This window comes from Hyla sarda, unplaced genomic scaffold (genome assembly GCF_029499605.1).
Source record: "Hyla sarda isolate aHylSar1 unplaced genomic scaffold, aHylSar1.hap1 scaffold_2426, whole genome shotgun sequence".
Lineage (NCBI taxonomy): Eukaryota > Metazoa > Chordata > Amphibia > Anura > Hylidae > Hyla > Hyla sarda.
Window position 1 is genome coordinate 19692 of NW_026609112.1, and position 19994 is coordinate 39685.

A 19994-nucleotide genomic window follows, 5' to 3' on the forward strand; every position below is an offset into this window, starting at 1 on the left:
GCCGATGCGACTTGTCTGTCGCTGAACAGTCGCTTTTTATGTATTCAGCACCTATGTATAATGTTGTAAAAATGCTCTAGAAGCTAAAGTCGCAGAAATGTCACACATATTTGGCCTGCAACTTTCTGTGCGACAAATTCAGACAGGAAAAATCAGTATAAATCCTTAGAAAATTATCCCCCAGTGTCTCCATCTGCTGGCGGTATTGAATAAGCATTGCTGCACTGATGGGGTATGCATTAGACGAAAAAAAAGAAGAAAAAGAAGAATAATACGCCCAGAAAAGAGGCGAAAAGGAGAAAAACGTAAAAAAACGTGAAAAAAAAGTAAGAGGAAGAGAAGGGAAAAAAAGGTGGAAATGGGTTTAAAAGTGATTTCGGCGGAGAAATATATATATATATATATATATATATATATATATATATATATATATACGCGCACACACACACATATATATAAACGTATTCTCCGTTGAGATATTGCAGCCGCTGCTGTGTCCAGGCCCAGGAGCCTTAGCACTGTGCTGTGATGTCACTCAATACCACTGACATCACTAGGTGTAAACAACATCTCTCCTTTGCTGTGTATGTGACTATGGAGCTGTTTGGTGATGTCGTCTATTATGGCCTTCATAGAAGCAACAGGAGATTGTTGCATCCATCTAGAACCCTCAGAACTACAGTGCTATGATGTCACTCACTTCCACAGGCCTTGCAGAGTGTAAACAACAACAACCCAGCTTTGTTGTGTATGTAACCATAGGGATTTGTGATGTCACCTAGAACCTTCACAGCAGCGACAGCTTTATGAGGAGCATCAGCACTGCTCTGCCTGAGCAGAACCATCACCGCCATAGGTTGTCAAATAACCCGGATTTAACCCACACAGGTAAGTCCAATGGGGTGCAGGCATGTCCTCTATGCTTACAGCTTCCCGTGGGTGTTGGTTTGATACCGTTTGGGGACAGCCAAGGAGGCATCTGCAGGCAACAAAGGTAGGTGTGTGCTTGTGTGTGTGTTTCCTATGCAGATCCTAAGCCCAGTGTCACATGCAAGTAGGAGGAGTAAGAAGGGTTCCTGGCAAATCCGGGTTATGGATTGCATTTAAAAAGGCCCCGTGGGAGTGCAATGGGCCCCTGTCTTGCTGCTTAGCAATAATGGTATGGGTTTAGGTTCTGCTGTGTGTACTGGTGGTTGACTGCCCCCCAGCCCAGAGTGTGCATGGAAAATTGTCTGGCAGCCTCCCTGACAGCAAGCAGTGATAGTGCCCATGAAGGGCACCTTGTTGGGCCCGCCCCTTTCACGGTTATCGCTTCTCGGCCTTTTGGCTAAGATCAAGTGTAGTATCTGTTCTTATCAGTTTAATATCTGATACGTCCCCTATCTGGGGACCATATATTAAATGGATTTTTGAGAACGGGGGCCGATTTCGAAGCTTGCTTCCGTCGCCCTATGCATTGACCCGATATGGCAGTATCTTCGGGTACAGTGCACCACCCCCTTACAGGGTTAAAAAGAAAGATTCCTACTTTCATTGCTACCTGCTTGCTGGCTAGCCAGCTAGCCAGCCCTGTGGGCCTTGCTGCTGCTGCAGCCAAAAAACAAAAGGTGGTGCTGCTGCTGCTTCTGCTGCTTCTGCTTCTGCTTGTGTCTGGCCGCTGTTGGAGCGTCCAGGCACAGGACTTCTGCTGCTGCTGACTAAATGGCCTCCTTAATTGGATCATTTGAGTAGCCAGCACACCTGTGCAGGTAGGGCATGACATGATAGGCAGCTGCCTTGATAGCGGGTGGGTGCTGAATGTTCCTAATTGACAAAATAAGATTAATGCTTATGAAGAAATATAAAATCTCATCCCTTCCCCAATATCGCGCCACACCCCTACCCCTTAATTCCCTGGTTGAACTTGATGGACATATGTCTTTTTTCGACCGTACTAACTATGTAACTATGTAACATAACATGGGGGGGGGGGGGGGGGTCTCCTGGCTGTTCACACAGGTGTGTCATTGCTGTACATTGACCATGCATTGCTTCTGTGGTATTGCAAAGGCAAAGACAAATGCTTCCAGCCATCCATTGCACTAATGGATTGGTCATCAGCTGGCTGTCTATGTCCCGCATCAATATAGACCAAAGTACAGAGGGTTAGGCTATGCTATTGTGCACCTACCTGATGCATCAGAAGGTGCGAGGCCCTTGCTAAATTCTGTGCACAGACTTTGAGATCTATACTTTAGACTGTATCTAAACCTGCTCCAACATGGACTGACATTCTGGCCTACTTTCAGCCGATGCGACTTGTCTGTCGCTGAACAGTCGCTTTTTATGTATTCAGCACCTATGTATAATGTTGTAAAAATGCTCTAGAGGCTAAAGTCGCAGAAATGTCACACATATTTGGCCTGCAACTTTCTGTGCGACAAATTCAGACAGGAAAAATCAGTATAAATCCTTAGAAAATTATCCCCCAGTGTCTCCATCTGCTGGCGGTATTGAATAAGCATTGCTGCACTGATGGGGTATGCATTAGACGAAAAAAAAGAAGAAAAAGAAGAATAATACGCCCAGAAAAGAGGCGAAAAGGAGAAAAACGTAAAAAAACGTGAAAAAAAAGTAAGAGGAAGAGAAGGGAAAAAAAGGTGGAAATGGGTTTAAAAGTGATTTCGGCGGAGAAATATATATATATATATATATATATATATATATATATACGCGCACACACACACATATATATAAACGTATTCTCCGTTGAGATATTGCAGCCGCTGCTGTGTCCAGGCCCAGGAGCCTTAGCACTGTGCTGTGATGTCACTCAATACCACTGACATCACTAGGTGTAAACAACATCTCTCCTTTGCTGTGTATGTGACTATGGAGCTGTTTGGTGATGTCGTCTATTATGGCCTTCATAGAAGCAACAGGAGATTGTTGCATCCATCTAGAACCCTCAGAACTACAGTGCTATGATGTCACTCACTTCCACAGGCCTTGCAGAGTGTAAACAACAACAACCCAGCTTTGTTGTGTATGTAACCATAGGGATTTGTGATGTCACCTAGAACCTTCACAGCAGCGACAGCTTTATGAGGAGCATCAGCACTGCTCTGCCTGAGCAGAACCATCACCGCCATAGGTTGTCAAATAACCCGGATTTAACCCACACAGGTAAGTCCAATGGGGTGCAGGCATGTCCTCTATGCTTACAGCTTCCCGTGGGTGTTGGTTTGATACCGTTTGGGGACAGCCAAGGAGGCATCTGCAGGCAACAAAGGTAGGTGTGTGCTTGTGTGTGTGTTTCCTATGCAGATCCTAAGCCCAGTGTCACATGCAAGTAGGAGGAGTAAGAAGGGTTCCTGGCAAATCCGGGTTATGGATTGCATTTAAAAAGGCCCCGTGGGAGTGCAATGGGCCCCTGTCTTGCTGCTTAGCAATAATGGTATGGGTTTAGGTTCTGCTGTGTGTACTGGTGGTTGACTGCCCCCCAGCCCAGAGTGTGCATGGAAAATTGTCTGGCAGCCTCCCTGACAGCAAGCAGTGATAGTGCCCATGAAGGGCACCTTGTTGGGCCCGCCCCTTTCACGGTTATCGCTTCTCGGCCTTTTGGCTAAGATCAAGTGTAGTATCTGTTCTTATCAGTTTAATATCTGATACGTCCCCTATCTGGGGACCATATATTAAATGGATTTTTGAGAACGGGGGCCGATTTCGAAGCTTGCTTCCGTCGCCCTATGCATTGACCCGATATGGCAGTATCTTCGGGTACAGTGCACCACCCCCTTACAGGGTTAAAAAGAAAGATTCCTACTTTCATTGCTACCTGCTTGCTGGCTAGCCAGCTAGCCAGCCCTGTGGGCCTTGCTGCTGCTGCAGCCAAAAAACAAAAGGTGGTGCTGCTGCTGCTTCTGCTGCTTCTGCTTCTGCTTGTGTCTGGCCGCTGTTGGAGCGTCCAGGCACAGGACTTCTGCTGCTGCTGACTAAATGGCCTCCTTAATTGGATCATTTGAGTAGCCAGCACACCTGTGCAGGTAGGGCATGACATGATAGGCAGCTGCCTTGATAGCGGGTGGGTGCTGAATGTTCCTAATTGACAAAATAAGATTAATGCTTATGAAGAAATATAAAATCTCATCCCTTCCCCAATATCGCGCCACACCCCTACCCCTTAATTCCCTGGTTGAACTTGATGGACATATGTCTTTTTTCGACCGTACTAACTATGTAACTATGTAACATAACATGGGGGGGGGGGGGGGTCTCCTGGCTGTTCACACAGGTGTGTCATTGCTGTACATTGACCATGCATTGCTTCTGTGGTATTGCAAAGGCAAAGACAAATGCTTCCAGCCATCCATTGCACTAATGGATTGGTCATCAGCTGGCTGTCTATGTCCCGCATCAATATAGACCAAAGTACAGAGGGTTAGGCTATGCTATTGTGCACCTACCTGATGCATCAGAAGGTGCGAGGCCCTTGCTAAATTCTGTGCACAGACTTTGAGATCTATACTTTAGACTGTATCTAAACCTGCTCCAACATGGACTGACATTCTGGCCTACTTTCAGCCGATGCGACTTGTCTGTCGCTGAACAGTCGCTTTTTATGTATTCAGCACCTATGTATAATGTTGTAAAAATGCTCTAGAGGCTAAAGTCGCAGAAATGTCACACATATTTGGCCTGCAACTTTCTGTGCGACAAATTCAGACAGGAAAAATCAGTATAAATCCTTAGAAAATTATCCCCCAGTGTCTCCATCTGCTGGCGGTATTGAATAAGCATTGCTGCACTGATGGGGTATGCATTAGACGAAAAAAAAGAAGAAAAAGAAGAATAATACGCCCAGAAAAGAGGCGAAAAGGAGAAAAACGTAAAAAAACGTGAAAAAAAAGTAAGAGGAAGAGAAGGGAAAAAAAGGTGGAAATGGGTTTAAAAGTGATTTCGGCGGAGAAATATATATATATATATATATATATATATATATATATATATATATACGCGCACACACACACATATATATAAACGTATTCTCCGTTGAGATATTGCAGCCGCTGCTGTGTCCAGGCCCAGGAGCCTTAGCACTGTGCTGTGATGTCACTCAATACCACTGACATCACTAGGTGTAAACAACATCTCTCCTTTGCTGTGTATGTGACTATGGAGCTGTTTGGTGATGTCGTCTATTATGGCCTTCATAGAAGCAACAGGAGATTGTTGCATCCATCTAGAACCCTCAGAACTACAGTGCTATGATGTCACTCACTTCCACAGGCCTTGCAGAGTGTAAACAACAACAACCCAGCTTTGTTGTGTATGTAACCATAGGGATTTGTGATGTCACCTAGAACCTTCACAGCAGCGACAGCTTTATGAGGAGCATCAGCACTGCTCTGCCTGAGCAGAACCATCACCGCCATAGGTTGTCAAATAACCCGGATTTAACCCACACAGGTAAGTCCAATGGGGTGCAGGCATGTCCTCTATGCTTACAGCTTCCCGTGGGTGTTGGTTTGATACCGTTTGGGGACAGCCAAGGAGGCATCTGCAGGCAACAAAGGTAGGTGTGTGCTTGTGTGTGTGTTTCCTATGCAGATCCTAAGCCCAGTGTCACATGCAAGTAGGAGGAGTAAGAAGGGTTCCTGGCAAATCCGGGTTATGGATTGCATTTAAAAAGGCCCCGTGGGAGTGCAATGGGCCCCTGTCTTGCTGCTTAGCAATAATGGTATGGGTTTAGGTTCTGCTGTGTGTACTGGTGGTTGACTGCCCCCCAGCCCAGAGTGTGCATGGAAAATTGTCTGGCAGCCTCCCTGACAGCAAGCAGTGATAGTGCCCATGAAGGGCACCTTGTTGGGCCCGCCCCTTTCACGGTTATCGCTTCTCGGCCTTTTGGCTAAGATCAAGTGTAGTATCTGTTCTTATCAGTTTAATATCTGATACGTCCCCTATCTGGGGACCATATATTAAATGGATTTTTGAGAACGGGGGCCGATTTCGAAGCTTGCTTCCGTCGCCCTATGCATTGACCCGATATGGCAGTATCTTCGGGTACAGTGCACCACCCCCTTACAGGGTTAAAAAGAAAGATTCCTACTTTCATTGCTACCTGCTTGCTGGCTAGCCAGCTAGCCAGCCAGCCCTGTGGGCCTTGCTGCTGCTGCAGCCAAAAAACAAAAGGTGGTGCTGCTGCTGCTTCTGCTGCTTCTGCTTCTGCTTGTGTCTGGCCGCTGTTGGAGCGTCCAGGCACAGGACTTCTGCTGCTGCTGACTAAATGGCCTCCTTAATTGGATCATTTGAGTAGCCAGCACACCTGTGCAGGTAGGGCATGACATGATAGGCAGCTGCCTTGATAGCGGGTGGGTGCTGAATGTTCCTAATTGACAAAATAAGATTAATGCTTATGAAGAAATATAAAATCTCATCCCTTCCCCAATATCGCGCCACACCCCTACCCCTTAATTCCCTGGTTGAACTTGATGGACATATGTCTTTTTTCGACCGTACTAACTATGTAACTATGTAACATAACATGGGGGGGGGGGGGGGTCTCCTGGCTGTTCACACAGGTGTGTCATTGCTGTACATTGACCATGCATTGCTTCTGTGGTATTGCAAAGGCAAAGACAAATGCTTCCAGCCATCCATTGCACTAATGGATTGGTCATCAGCTGGCTGTCTATGTCCCGCATCAATATAGACCAAAGTACAGAGGGTTAGGCTATGCTATTGTGCACCTACCTGATGCATCAGAAGGTGCGAGGCCCTTGCTAAATTCTGTGCACAGACTTTGAGATCTATACTTTAGACTGTATCTAAACCTGCTCCAACATGGACTGACATTCTGGCCTACTTTCAGCCGATGCGACTTGTCTGTCGCTGAACAGTCGCTTTTTATGTATTCAGCACCTATGTATAATGTTGTAAAAATGCTCTAGAAGCTAAAGTCGCAGAAATGTCACACATATTTGGCCTGCAACTTTCTGTGCGACAAATTCAGACAGGAAAAATCAGTATAAATCCTTAGAAAATTATCCCCCAGTGTCTCCATCTGCTGGCGGTATTGAATAAGCATTGCTGCACTGATGGGGTATGCATTAGACGAAAAAAAAGAAGAAAAAGAAGAATAATACGCCCAGAAAAGAGGCGAAAAGGAGAAAAACGTAAAAAAACGTGAAAAAAAAGTAAGAGGAAGAGAAGGGAAAAAAAGGTGGAAATGGGTTTAAAAGTGATTTCGGCGGAGAATATATATATATATATATATATATATATATATATATATATATATATATATATACGCGCACACACACACATATATATAAACGTATTCTCCGTTGAGATATTGCAGCCGCTGCTGTGTCCAGGCCCAGGAGCCTTAGCACTGTGCTGTGATGTCACTCAATACCACTGACATCACTAGGTGTAAACAACATCTCTCCTTTGCTGTGTATGTGACTATGGAGCTGTTTGGTGATGTCGTCTATTATGGCCTTCATAGAAGCAACAGGAGATTGTTGCATCCATCTAGAACCCTCAGAACTACAGTGCTATGATGTCACTCACTTCCACAGGCCTTGCAGAGTGTAAACAACAACAACCCAGCTTTGTTGTGTATGTAACCATAGGGATTTGTGATGTCACCTAGAACCTTCACAGCAGCGACAGCTTTATGAGGAGCATCAGCACTGCTCTGCCTGAGCAGAACCATCACCGCCATAGGTTGTCAAATAACCCGGATTTAACCCACACAGGTAAGTCCAATGGGGTGCAGGCATGTCCTCTATGCTTACAGCTTCCCGTGGGTGTTGGTTTGATACCGTTTGGGGACAGCCAAGGAGGCATCTGCAGGCAACAAAGGTAGGTGTGTGCTTGTGTGTGTGTTTCCTATGCAGATCCTAAGCCCAGTGTCACATGCAAGTAGGAGGAGTAAGAAGGGTTCCTGGCAAATCCGGGTTATGGATTGCATTTAAAAAGGCCCCGTGGGAGTGCAATGGGCCCCTGTCTTGCTGCTTAGCAATAATGGTATGGGTTTAGGTTCTGCTGTGTGTACTGGTGGTTGACTGCCCCCCAGCCCAGAGTGTGCATGGAAAATTGTCTGGCAGCCTCCCTGACAGCAAGCAGTGATAGTGCCCATGAAGGGCACCTTGTTGGGCCCGCCCCTTTCACGGTTATCGCTTCTCGGCCTTTTGGCTAAGATCAAGTGTAGTATCTGTTCTTATCAGTTTAATATCTGATACGTCCCCTATCTGGGGACCATATATTAAATGGATTTTTGAGAACGGGGGCCGATTTCGAAGCTTGCTTCCGTCGCCCTATGCATTGACCCGATATGGCAGTATCTTCGGGTACAGTGCACCACCCCCTTACAGGGTTAAAAAGAAAGATTCCTACTTTCATTGCTACCTGCTTGCTGGCTAGCCAGCTAGCCAGCCCTGTGGGCCTTGCTGCTGCTGCAGCCAAAAAACAAAAGGTGGTGCTGCTGCTGCTTCTGCTGCTTCTGCTTCTGCTTGTGTCTGGCCGCTGTTGGAGCGTCCAGGCACAGGACTTCTGCTGCTGCTGACTAAATGGCCTCCTTAATTGGATCATTTGAGTAGCCAGCACACCTGTGCAGGTAGGGCATGACATGATAGGCAGCTGCCTTGATAGCGGGTGGGTGCTGAATGTTCCTAATTGACAAAATAAGATTAATGCTTATGAAGAAATATAAAATCTCATCCCTTCCCCAATATCGCGCCACACCCCTACCCCTTAATTCCCTGGTTGAACTTGATGGACATATGTCTTTTTTCGACCGTACTAACTATGTAACTATGTAACATAACATGGGGGGGGGGGGGTCTCCTGGCTGTTCACACAGGTGTGTCATTGCTGTACATTGACCATGCATTGCTTCTGTGGTATTGCAAAGGCAAAGACAAATGCTTCCAGCCATCCATTGCACTAATGGATTGGTCATCAGCTGGCTGTCTATGTCCCGCATCAATATAGACCAAAGTACAGAGGGTTAGGCTATGCTATTGTGCACCTACCTGATGCATCAGAAGGTGCGAGGCCCTTGCTAAATTCTGTGCACAGACTTTGAGATCTATACTTTAGACTGTATCTAAACCTGCTCCAACATGGACTGACATTCTGGCCTACTTTCAGCCGATGCGACTTGTCTGTCGCTGAACAGTCGCTTTTTATGTATTCAGCACCTATGTATAATGTTGTAAAAATGCTCTAGAAGCTAAAGTCGCAGAAATGTCACACATATTTGGCCTGCAACTTTCTGTGCGACAAATTCAGACAGGAAAAATCAGTATAAATCCTTAGAAAATTATCCCCCAGTGTCTCCATCTGCTGGCGGTATTGAATAAGCATTGCTGCACTGATGGGGTATGCATTAGACGAAAAAAAAGAAGAAAAAGAAGAATAATACGCCCAGAAAAGAGGCGAAAAGGAGAAAAACGTAAAAAAACGTGAAAAAAAAGTAAGAGGAAGAGAAGGGAAAAAAAGGTGGAAATGGGTTTAAAAGTGATTTCGGCGGAGAAATATATATATATATATATATATATATATATATATATATATATATACGCGCACACACACACATATATATAAACGTATTCTCCGTTGAGATATTGCAGCCGCTGCTGTGTCCAGGCCCAGGAGCCTTAGCACTGTGCTGTGATGTCACTCAATACCACTGACATCACTAGGTGTAAACAACATCTCTCCTTTGCTGTGTATGTGACTATGGAGCTGTTTGGTGATGTCGTCTATTATGGCCTTCATAGAAGCAACAGGAGATTGTTGCATCCATCTAGAACCCTCAGAACTACAGTGCTATGATGTCACTCACTTCCACAGGCCTTGCAGAGTGTAAACAACAACAACCCAGCTTTGTTGTGTATGTAACCATAGGGATTTGTGATGTCACCTAGAACCTTCACAGCAGCGACAGCTTTATGAGGAGCATCAGCACTGCTCTGCCTGAGCAGAACCATCACCGCCATAGGTTGTCAAATAACCCGGATTTAACCCACACAGGTAAGTCCAATGGGGTGCAGGCATGTCCTCTATGCTTACAGCTTCCCGTGGGTGTTGGTTTGATACCGTTTGGGGACAGCCAAGGAGGCATCTGCAGGCAACAAAGGTAGGTGTGTGCTTGTGTGTGTGTTTCCTATGCAGATCCTAAGCCCAGTGTCACATGCAAGTAGGAGGAGTAAGAAGGGTTCCTGGCAAATCCGGGTTATGGATTGCATTTAAAAAGGCCCCGTGGGAGTGCAATGGGCCCCTGTCTTGCTGCTTAGCAATAATGGTATGGGTTTAGGTTCTGCTGTGTGTACTGGTGGTTGACTGCCCCCCAGCCCAGAGTGTGCATGGAAAATTGTCTGGCAGCCTCCCTGACAGCAAGCAGTGATAGTGCCCATGAAGGGCACCTTGTTGGGCCCGCCCCTTTCACGGTTATCGCTTCTCGGCCTTTTGGCTAAGATCAAGTGTAGTATCTGTTCTTATCAGTTTAATATCTGATACGTCCCCTATCTGGGGACCATATATTAAATGGATTTTTGAGAACGGGGGCCGATTTCGAAGCTTGCTTCCGTCGCCCTATGCATTGACCCGATATGGCAGTATCTTCGGGTACAGTGCACCACCCCCTTACAGGGTTAAAAAGAAAGATTCCTACTTTCATTGCTACCTGCTTGCTGGCTAGCCAGCTAGCCAGCCCTGTGGGCCTTGCTGCTGCTGCAGCCAAAAAACAAAAGGTGGTGCTGCTGCTGCTTCTGCTGCTTCTGCTTCTGCTTGTGTCTGGCCGCTGTTGGAGCGTCCAGGCACAGGACTTCTGCTGCTGCTGACTAAATGGCCTCCTTAATTGGATCATTTGAGTAGCCAGCACACCTGTGCAGGTAGGGCATGACATGATAGGCAGCTGCCTTGATAGCGGGTGGGTGCTGAATGTTCCTAATTGACAAAATAAGATTAATGCTTATGAAGAAATATAAAATCTCATCCCTTCCCCAATATCGCGCCACACCCCTACCCCTTAATTCCCTGGTTGAACTTGATGGACATATGTCTTTTTTCGACCGTACTAACTATGTAACTATGTAACATAACATGGGGGGGGGGGGGGGGGGGGTCTCCTGGCTGTTCACACAGGTGTGTCATTGCTGTACATTGACCATGCATTGCTTCTGTGGTATTGCAAAGGCAAAGACAAATGCTTCCAGCCATCCATTGCACTAATGGATTGGTCATCAGCTGGCTGTCTATGTCCCGCATCAATATAGACCAAAGTACAGAGGGTTAGGCTATGCTATTGTGCACCTACCTGATGCATCAGAAGGTGCGAGGCCCTTGCTAAATTCTGTGCACAGACTTTGAGATCTATACTTTAGACTGTATCTAAACCTGCTCCAACATGGACTGACATTCTGGCCTACTTTCAGCCGATGCGACTTGTCTGTCGCTGAACAGTCGCTTTTTATGTATTCAGCACCTATGTATAATGTTGTAAAAATGCTCTAGAAGCTAAAGTCGCAGAAATGTCACACATATTTGGCCTGCAACTTTCTGTGCGACAAATTCAGACAGGAAAAATCAGTATAAATCCTTAGAAAATTATCCCCCAGTGTCTCCATCTGCTGGCGGTATTGAATAAGCATTGCTGCACTGATGGGGGTATGCATTAGACGAAAAAAAAGAAGAAAAAGAAGAATAATACGCCCAGAAAAGAGGCGAAAAGGAGAAAAACGTAAAAAAACGTGAAAAAAAAGTAAGAGGAAGAGAAGGGAAAAAAAGGTGGAAATGGGTTTAAAAGTGATTTCGGCGGAGAAATATATATATATATATATATATATATATATATATATATATATATACGCGCACACACACACATATATATAAACGTATTCTCCGTTGAGATATTGCAGCCGCTGCTGTGTCCAGGCCCAGGAGCCTTAGCACTGTGCTGTGATGTCACTCAATACCACTGACATCACTAGGTGTAAACAACATCTCTCCTTTGCTGTGTATGTGACTATGGAGCTGTTTGGTGATGTCGTCTATTATGGCCTTCATAGAAGCAACAGGAGATTGTTGCATCCATCTAGAACCCTCAGAACTACAGTGCTATGATGTCACTCACTTCCACAGGCCTTGCAGAGTGTAAACAACAACAACCCAGCTTTGTTGTGTATGTAACCATAGGGATTTGTGATGTCACCTAGAACCTTCACAGCAGCGACAGCTTTATGAGGAGCATCAGCACTGCTCTGCCTGAGCAGAACCATCACCGCCATAGGTTGTCAAATAACCCGGATTTAACCCACACAGGTAAGTCCAATGGGGTGCAGGCATGTCCTCTATGCTTACAGCTTCCCGTGGGTGTTGGTTTGATACCGTTTGGGGACAGCCAAGGAGGCATCTGCAGGCAACAAAGGTAGGTGTGTGCTTGTGTGTGTGTTTCCTATGCAGATCCTAAGCCCAGTGTCACATGCAAGTAGGAGGAGTAAGAAGGGTTCCTGGCAAATCCGGGTTATGGATTGCATTTAAAAAGGCCCCGTGGGAGTGCAATGGGCCCCTGTCTTGCTGCTTAGCAATAATGGTATGGGTTTAGGTTCTGCTGTGTGTACTGGTGGTTGACTGCCCCCCAGCCCAGAGTGTGCATGGAAAATTGTCTGGCAGCCTCCCTGACAGCAAGCAGTGATAGTGCCCATGAAGGGCACCTTGTTGGGCCCGCCCCTTTCACGGTTATCGCTTCTCGGCCTTTTGGCTAAGATCAAGTGTAGTATCTGTTCTTATCAGTTTAATATCTGATACGTCCCCTATCTGGGGACCATATATTAAATGGATTTTTGAGAACGGGGGCCGATTTCGAAGCTTGCTTCCGTCGCCCTATGCATTGACCCGATATGGCAGTATCTTCGGGTACAGTGCACCACCCCCTTACAGGGTTAAAAAGAAAGATTCCTACTTTCATTGCTACCTGCTTGCTGGCTAGCCAGCTAGCCAGCCCTGTGGGCCTTGCTGCTGCTGCAGCCAAAAAACTAAAGGTGGTGCTGCTGCTGCTTCTGCTGCTTCTGCTTCTGCTTGTGTCTGGCCGCTGTTGGAGCGTCCAGGCACAGGACTTCTGCTGCTGCTGACTAAATGGCCTCCTTAATTGGATCATTTGAGTAGCCAGCACACCTGTGCAGGTAGGGCATGACATGATAGGCAGCTGCCTTGATAGCGGGTGGGTGCTGAATGTTCCTAATTGACAAAATAAGATTAATGCTTATGAAGAAATATAAAATCTCATCCCTTCCCCAATATCGCGCCACACCCCTACCCCTTAATTCCCTGGTTGAACTTGATGGACATATGTCTTTTTTCGACCGTACTAACTATGTAACTATGTAACATAACATGGGGGGGGGGGTCTCCTGGCTGTTCACACAGGTGTGTCATTGCTGTACATTGACCATGCATTGCTTCTGTGGTATTGCAAAGGCAAAGACAAATGCTTCCAGCCATCCATTGCACTAATGGATTGGTCATCAGCTGGCTGTCTATGTCCCGCATCAATATAGACCAAAGTACAGAGGGTTAGGCTATGCTATTGTGCACCTACCTGATGCATCAGAAGGTGCGAGGCCCTTGCTAAATTCTGTGCACAGACTTTGAGATCTATACTTTAGACTGTATCTAAACCTGCTCCAACATGGACTGACATTCAGGCCTACTTTCAGCCGATGCGACTTGTCTGTCGCTGAACAGTCGCTTTTTATGTATTCAGCACCTATGTATAATGTTGTAAAAATGCTCTAGAAGCTAAAGTCGCAGAAATGTCACACATATTTGGCCTGCAACTTTCTGTGCGACAAATTCAGACAGGAAAAATCAGTATAAATCCTTAGAAAATTATCCCCCAGTGTCTCCATCTGCTGGCGGTATTGAATAAGCATTGCTGCACTGATGGGGTATGCATTAGACGAAAAAAAAGAAGAAAAAGAAGAATAATACGCCCAGAAAAGAGGCGAAAAGGAGAAAAACTTAAAAAAACGTGAAAAAAAAGTAAGAGGAAGAGAAGGGAAAAAAAGGTGGAAATGGGTTTAAAAGTGATTTCGGCGGAGAAATATATATATATATATATATATATATATATATATATATATATATACGCGCACACACACACATATATATAAACGTATTCTCCGTTGAGATATTGCAGCCGCTGCTGTGTCCAGGCCCAGGAGCCTTAGCACTGTGCTGTGATGTCACTCAATACCACTGACATCACTAGGTGTAAACAACATCTCTCCTTTGCTGTGTATGTGACTATGGAGCTGTTTGGTGATGTCGTCTATTATGGCCTTCATAGAAGCAACAGGAGATTGTTGCATCCATCTAGAACCCTCAGAACTACAGTGCTATGATGTCACTCACTTCCACAGGCCTTGCAGAGTGTAAACAACAACAACCCAGCTTTGTTGTGTATGTAACCATAGGGATTTGTGATGTCACCTAGAACCTTCACAGCAGCGACAGCTTTATGAGGAGCATCAGCACTGCTCTGCCTGAGCAGAACCATCACCGCCATAGGTTGTCAAATAACCCGGATTTAACCCACACAGGTAAGTCCAATGGGGTGCAGGCATGTCCTCTATGCTTACAGCTTCCCGTGGGTGTTGGTTTGATACCGTTTGGGGACAGCCAAGGAGGCATCTGCAGGCAACAAAGGTAGGTGTGTGCTTGTGTGTGTGTTTCCTATGCAGATCCTAAGCCCAGTGTCACATGCAAGTAGGAGGAGTAAGAAGGGTTCCTGGCAAATCCGGGTTATGGATTGCATTTAAAAAGGCCCCGTGGGAGTGCAATGGGCCCCTGTCTTGCTGCTTAGCAATAATGGTATGGGTTTAGGTTCTGCTGTGTGTACTGGTGGTTGACTGCCCCCCAGCCCAGAGTGTGCATGGAAAATTGTCTGGCAGCCTCCCTGACAGCAAGCAGTGATAGTGCCCATGAAGGGCACCTTGTTGGGCCCGCCCCTTTCACGGTTATCGCTTCTCGGCCTTTTGGCTAAGATCAAGTGTAGTATCTGTTCTTATCAGTTTAATATCTGATACGTCCCCTATCTGGGGACCATATATTAAATGGATTTTTGAGAACGGGGGCCGATTTCGAAGCTTGCTTCCGTCGCCCTATGCATTGACCCGATATGGCAGTATCTTCGGGTACAGTGCACCACCCCCTTACAGGGTTAAAAAGAAAGATTCCTACTTTCATTGCTACCTGCTTGCTGGCTAGCCAGCTAGCCAGCCCTGTGGGCCTTGCTGCTGCTGCAGCCAAAAAACAAAAGGTGGTGCTGCTGCTGCTTCTGCTGCTTCTGCTTCTGCTTGTGTCTGGCCGCTGTTGGAGCGTCCAGGCACAGGACTTCTGCTGCTGCTGACTAAATGGCCTCCTTAATTGGATCATTTGAGTAGCCAGCACACCTGTGCAGGTAGGGCATGACATGATAGGCAGCTGCCTTGATAGCGGGTGGGTGCTGAATGTTCCTAATTGACAAAATAAGATTAATGCTTATGAAGAAATATAAAATCTCATCCCTTCCCCAATATCGCGCCACACCCCTACCCCTTAATTCCCTGGTTGAACTTGATGGACATATGTCTTTTTTCGACCGTACTAACTATGTAACTATGTAACATAACATGGGGGGGGGGGGGGGTCTCCTGGCTGTTCACACAGGTGTGTCATTGCTGTACATTGACCATGCATTGCTTCTGTGGTATTGCAAAGGCAAAGACAAATGCTTCCAGCCATCCATTGCACTAATGGATTGGTCATCAGCTGGCTGTCTATGTCCCGCATCAATATAGACCAAAGTACAGAGGGTTAGGCTATGCTATTGTGCACCTACCTGATGCATCAGAAGGTGCGAGGCCCTTGCTAAATTCTGTGCACAGACTTTGAGATCTATACTTTAGACTGTATCTAAACCTGCTCCAACATGGACTGACATTCTGGCCTACTTTCAGCCGATGCGACTTGTCTGTCGCTGAACAGTCGCTTTTTATGTATTCAGCACCTATGTATAATGTTGTAAAAATGCTCTAGAAGCTAAAGTCGCAGAAATGTCACACATATTTGGCCTGCAACTTTCTGTGCGACAAATTCAGACAGGAAAAATCAGTATAAATCCTTAGAAAATTATCCCCCAGTGTCTCCATCTGCTGGCGGTATTGAATAAGCATTGCTGCACTGATGGGGTATGCATTAGACGAAAAAAAAAGAAGAAAAAGAAGAATAATACGCCCAGAAAAGAGGCGAAAAGGAGAAAAACGTAAAAAAACGTGAAAAAAAAGTAAGAGGAAGAGAAGGGAAAAAAAGGTGGAAATGGGTTTAAAAGTGATTTCGGCGGAGAAATATATATATATATATATATACTATATATATATATATATATATATACGCGCACACACACACATATATATAAACGTATTCTCCGTTGAGATATTGCAGCCGCTGCTGTGTCCAGGCCCAGGAGCCTTAGCACTGTGCTGTGATGTCACTCAATACCACTGACATCACTAGGTGTAAACAACATCTCTCCTTTGCTGTGTATGTGACTATGGAGCTGTTTGGTGATGTCATCTATTATGGCCTTCATAGAAGCAACAGGAGATTGTTGCATCCATCTAGAACCCTCAGAACTACAGTGCTATGATGTCACTCACTTCCACAGGCCTTGCAGAGTGTAAACAACAACAACCCAGCTTTGTTGTGTATGTAACCATAGGGATTTGTGATGTCACCTAGAACCTTCACAGCAGCGACAGCTTTATGAGGAGCATCAGCACTGCTCTGCCTGAGCAGAACCATCACCGCCATAGGTTGTCAAATAACCCGGATTTAACCCACACAGGTAAGTCCAATGGGGTGCAGGCATGTCCTCTATGCTTACAGCTTCCCGTGGGTGTTGGTTTGATACCGTTTGGGGACAGCCAAGGAGGCATCTGCAGGCAACAAAGGTAGGTGTGTGCTTGTGTGTGTGTTTCCTATGCAGATCCTAAGCCCAGTGTCACATGCAAGTAGGAGGAGTAAGAAGGGTTCCTGGCAAATCCGGGTTATGGATTGCATTTAAAAAGGCCCCGTGGGAGTGCAATGGGCCCCTGTCTTGCTGCTTAGCAATAATGGTATGGGTTTAGGTTCTGCTGTGTGTACTGGTGGTTGACTGCCCCCCAGCCCAGAGTGTGCATGGAAAATTGTCTGGCAGCCTCCCTGACAGCAAGCAGTGATAGTGCCCATGAAGGGCACCTTGTTGGGCCCGCCCCTTTCACGGTTATCGCTTCTCGGCCTTTTGGCTAAGATCAAGTGTAGTATCTGTTCTTATCAGTTTAATATCTGATACGTCCCCTATCTGGGGACCATATATTAAATGGATTTTTGAGAACGGGGGCCGATTTCGAAGCTTGCTTCCGTCGCCCTATGCATTGACCCGATATGGCAGTATCTTCGGGTACAGTGCACCACCCCCTTACAGGGTTAAAAAGAAAGATTCCTACTTTCATTGCTACCTGCTTGCTGGCTAGCCAGCTAGCCAGCCCTGTGGGCCCTTGCTGCTGCTGCAGCCAAAAAACAAAGGTGGTGCTGCTGCTGCTTCTGCTGCTTCTGCTTCTGCTTGTGTCTGGCCGCTGTTGGAGCGTCCAGGCACAGGACTTCTGCTGCTGCTGACTAAATGGCCTCCCTAATTGGATCATTTGAGTAGCCAGCACACCTGTGCAGGTAGGGGCATGACATGATAGGCAGCTGCCTTGATAGCGGGTGGGGTGCTGAATGTTCCTAATTGACAAAATAAGATTAATGCTTATGAAGAAATATAAAATCTCATCCCTTCCCCAATATCGCGCCACACCCCTACCCCTTAATTCCCTGGTTGAACTTGATGGACATATGTCTTTTTTCGACCGTACTAACTATGTAACTATGTAACATAACATGGGGGGGGGGGGGGTCTCCTGGCTGTTCACACAGGTGTGTCATTGCTGTACATTGACCATGCATTGCTTCTGTGGTATTGCAAAGGCAAAGACAAATGCTTCCAGCCATCCATTGCACTAATGGATTGGTCATCAGCTGGCTGTCTATGTCCCGCATCAATATAGACCAAAGTACAGAGGGTTAGGCTATGCTATTGTGCACCTACCTGATGCATCAGAAGGTGCGAGGCCCTTGCTAAATTCTGTGCACAGACTTTGAGATCTATACTTTAGACTGTATCTAAACCTGCTCCAACATGGACTGACATTCTGGCCTACTTTCAGCCGATGCGACTTGTCTGTCGCTGAACAGTCGCTTTTTATGTATTCAGCACCTATGTATAATGTTGTAAAAATGCTCTAGAAGCTAAAGTCGCAGAAATGTCACACATATTTGGCCTGCAACTTTCTGTGCGACAAATTCAGACAGGAAAAATCAGTATAAATCCTTAGAAAATTATCCCCCAGTGTCTCCATCTGCTGGCGGTATTGAATAAGCATTGCTGCACTGATGGGGTATGCATTAGACGAAAAAAAAGAAGAAAAAGAAGAATAATACGCCCAGAAAAGAGGCGAAAAGGAGAAAAACTTAAAAAAACGTGAAAAAAAAGTAAGAGGAAGAGAAGGGAAAAAAAGGTGGAAATGGGTTTAAAAGTGATTTCGGCGGAGAAATTATATATATATATATATATATATATATATATATATATTATATAATACGCGCACACACACACATATATATAAACGTATTCTCCGTTGAGATATTGCAGCCGCTGCTGTGTCCAGGCCCAGGAGCCTTAGCACTGTGCTGTGATGTCACTCAATACCACTGACATCACTAGGTGTAAACAACATCTCTCCTTTGCTGTGTATGTGACTATGGAGCTGTTTGGTGATGTCGTCTATTATGGCCTTCATAGAAGCAACAGGAGATTGTTGCATCCATCTAGAACCCTCAGAACTACAGTGCTATGATGTCACTCACTTCCACAGGCCTTGCAGAGTGTAAACAACAACAACCCAGCTTTGTTGTGTATGTAACCATAGGGATTTGTGATGTCACCTAGAACCTTCACAGCAGCGACAGCTTTATGAGGAGCATCAGCACTGCTCTGCCTGAGCAGAACCATCACCGCCATAGGTTGTCAAATAACCCGGATTTAACCCACACAGGTAAGTCCAATGGGGTGCAGGCATGTCCTCTATGCTTACAGCTTCCCGTGGGTGTTGGTTTGATACCGTTTGGGGACAGCCAAGGAGGCATCTGCAGGCAACAAAGGTAGGTGTGTGCTTGTGTGTGTGTTTCCTATGCAGATCCTAAGCCCAGTGTCACATGCAAGTAGGAGGAGTAAGAAGGGTTCCTGGCAAATCCGGGTTATGGATTGCATTTAAAAAGGCCCCGTGGGAGTGCAATGGGCCCCTGTCTTGCTGCTTAGCAATAATGGTATGGGTTTAGGTTCTGCTGTGTGTACTGGTGGTTGACTGCCCCCCAGCCCAGAGTGTGCATGGAAAATTGTCTGGCAGCCTCCCTGACAGCAAGCAGTGATAGTGCCCATGAAGGGCACCTTGTTGGGCCCGCCCCTTTCACGGTTATCGCTTCTCGGCCTTTTGGCTAAGATCAAGTGTAGTATCTGTTCTTATCAGTTTAATATCTGATACGTCCCCTATCTGGGGACCATATATTAAATGGATTTTTGAGAACGGGGGCCGATTTCGAAGCTTGCTTCCGTCGCCCTATGCATTGACCCGATATGGCAGTATCTTCGGGTACAGTGCACCACCCCCTTACAGGGTTAAAAAGAAAGATTCCTACTTTCATTGCTACCTGCTTGCTGGCTAGCCAGCTAGCCAGCCCTGTGGGCCTTGCTGCTGCTGCAGCCAAAAAACAAAAGGTGGTGCTGCTGCTGCTTCTGCTGCTTCTGCTTCTGCTTGTGTCTGGCCGCTGTTGGAGCGTCCAGGCACAGGACTTCTGCTGCTGCTGACTAAATGGCCTCCTTAATTGGA

At 46.1% G+C, this 19994-nt stretch overlaps 9 non-coding genes across 9 annotated transcripts; all 9 read left to right on the forward strand.

The window, feature by feature from the left end:
- Window positions 1-1307: 1307 nt before the first annotated feature.
- LOC130323097 (U2 spliceosomal RNA) lies at window positions 1308-1498 on the forward strand. The gene has a single exon (XR_008868471.1). It is a non-coding gene; the product is annotated as a U2 spliceosomal RNA (small nuclear RNA).
- A 2086-nt stretch (window positions 1499-3584) lies between these two features.
- LOC130323098 (U2 spliceosomal RNA) lies at window positions 3585-3775 on the forward strand. Its single transcript, XR_008868472.1, has one exon. It is a non-coding gene; the product is annotated as a U2 spliceosomal RNA (small nuclear RNA).
- A 2092-nt stretch (window positions 3776-5867) lies between these two features.
- Window positions 5868-6058, forward strand: LOC130323099 (U2 spliceosomal RNA). The gene has a single exon (XR_008868473.1). It is a non-coding gene; the product is annotated as a U2 spliceosomal RNA (small nuclear RNA).
- Window positions 6059-8161: 2103 nt separating this feature from the next.
- On the forward strand, window positions 8162-8352 carry LOC130323100 (U2 spliceosomal RNA). Its single transcript, XR_008868474.1, has one exon. It is a non-coding gene; the product is annotated as a U2 spliceosomal RNA (small nuclear RNA).
- Window positions 8353-10442: 2090 nt separating this feature from the next.
- LOC130323101 (U2 spliceosomal RNA) lies at window positions 10443-10633 on the forward strand. The gene has a single exon (XR_008868475.1). It is a non-coding gene; the product is annotated as a U2 spliceosomal RNA (small nuclear RNA).
- Window positions 10634-12731: 2098 nt separating this feature from the next.
- LOC130323102 (U2 spliceosomal RNA) lies at window positions 12732-12922 on the forward strand. Its single transcript, XR_008868476.1, has one exon. It is a non-coding gene; the product is annotated as a U2 spliceosomal RNA (small nuclear RNA).
- Window positions 12923-15010: 2088 nt separating this feature from the next.
- Window positions 15011-15201, forward strand: LOC130323104 (U2 spliceosomal RNA). Its single transcript, XR_008868477.1, has one exon. It is a non-coding gene; the product is annotated as a U2 spliceosomal RNA (small nuclear RNA).
- Window positions 15202-17295: 2094 nt separating this feature from the next.
- On the forward strand, window positions 17296-17486 carry LOC130323105 (U2 spliceosomal RNA). The gene has a single exon (XR_008868478.1). It is a non-coding gene; the product is annotated as a U2 spliceosomal RNA (small nuclear RNA).
- Window positions 17487-19582: 2096 nt separating this feature from the next.
- Window positions 19583-19773, forward strand: LOC130323106 (U2 spliceosomal RNA). Its single transcript, XR_008868479.1, has one exon. It is a non-coding gene; the product is annotated as a U2 spliceosomal RNA (small nuclear RNA).
- Window positions 19774-19994: the final 221 nt, after the last annotated feature.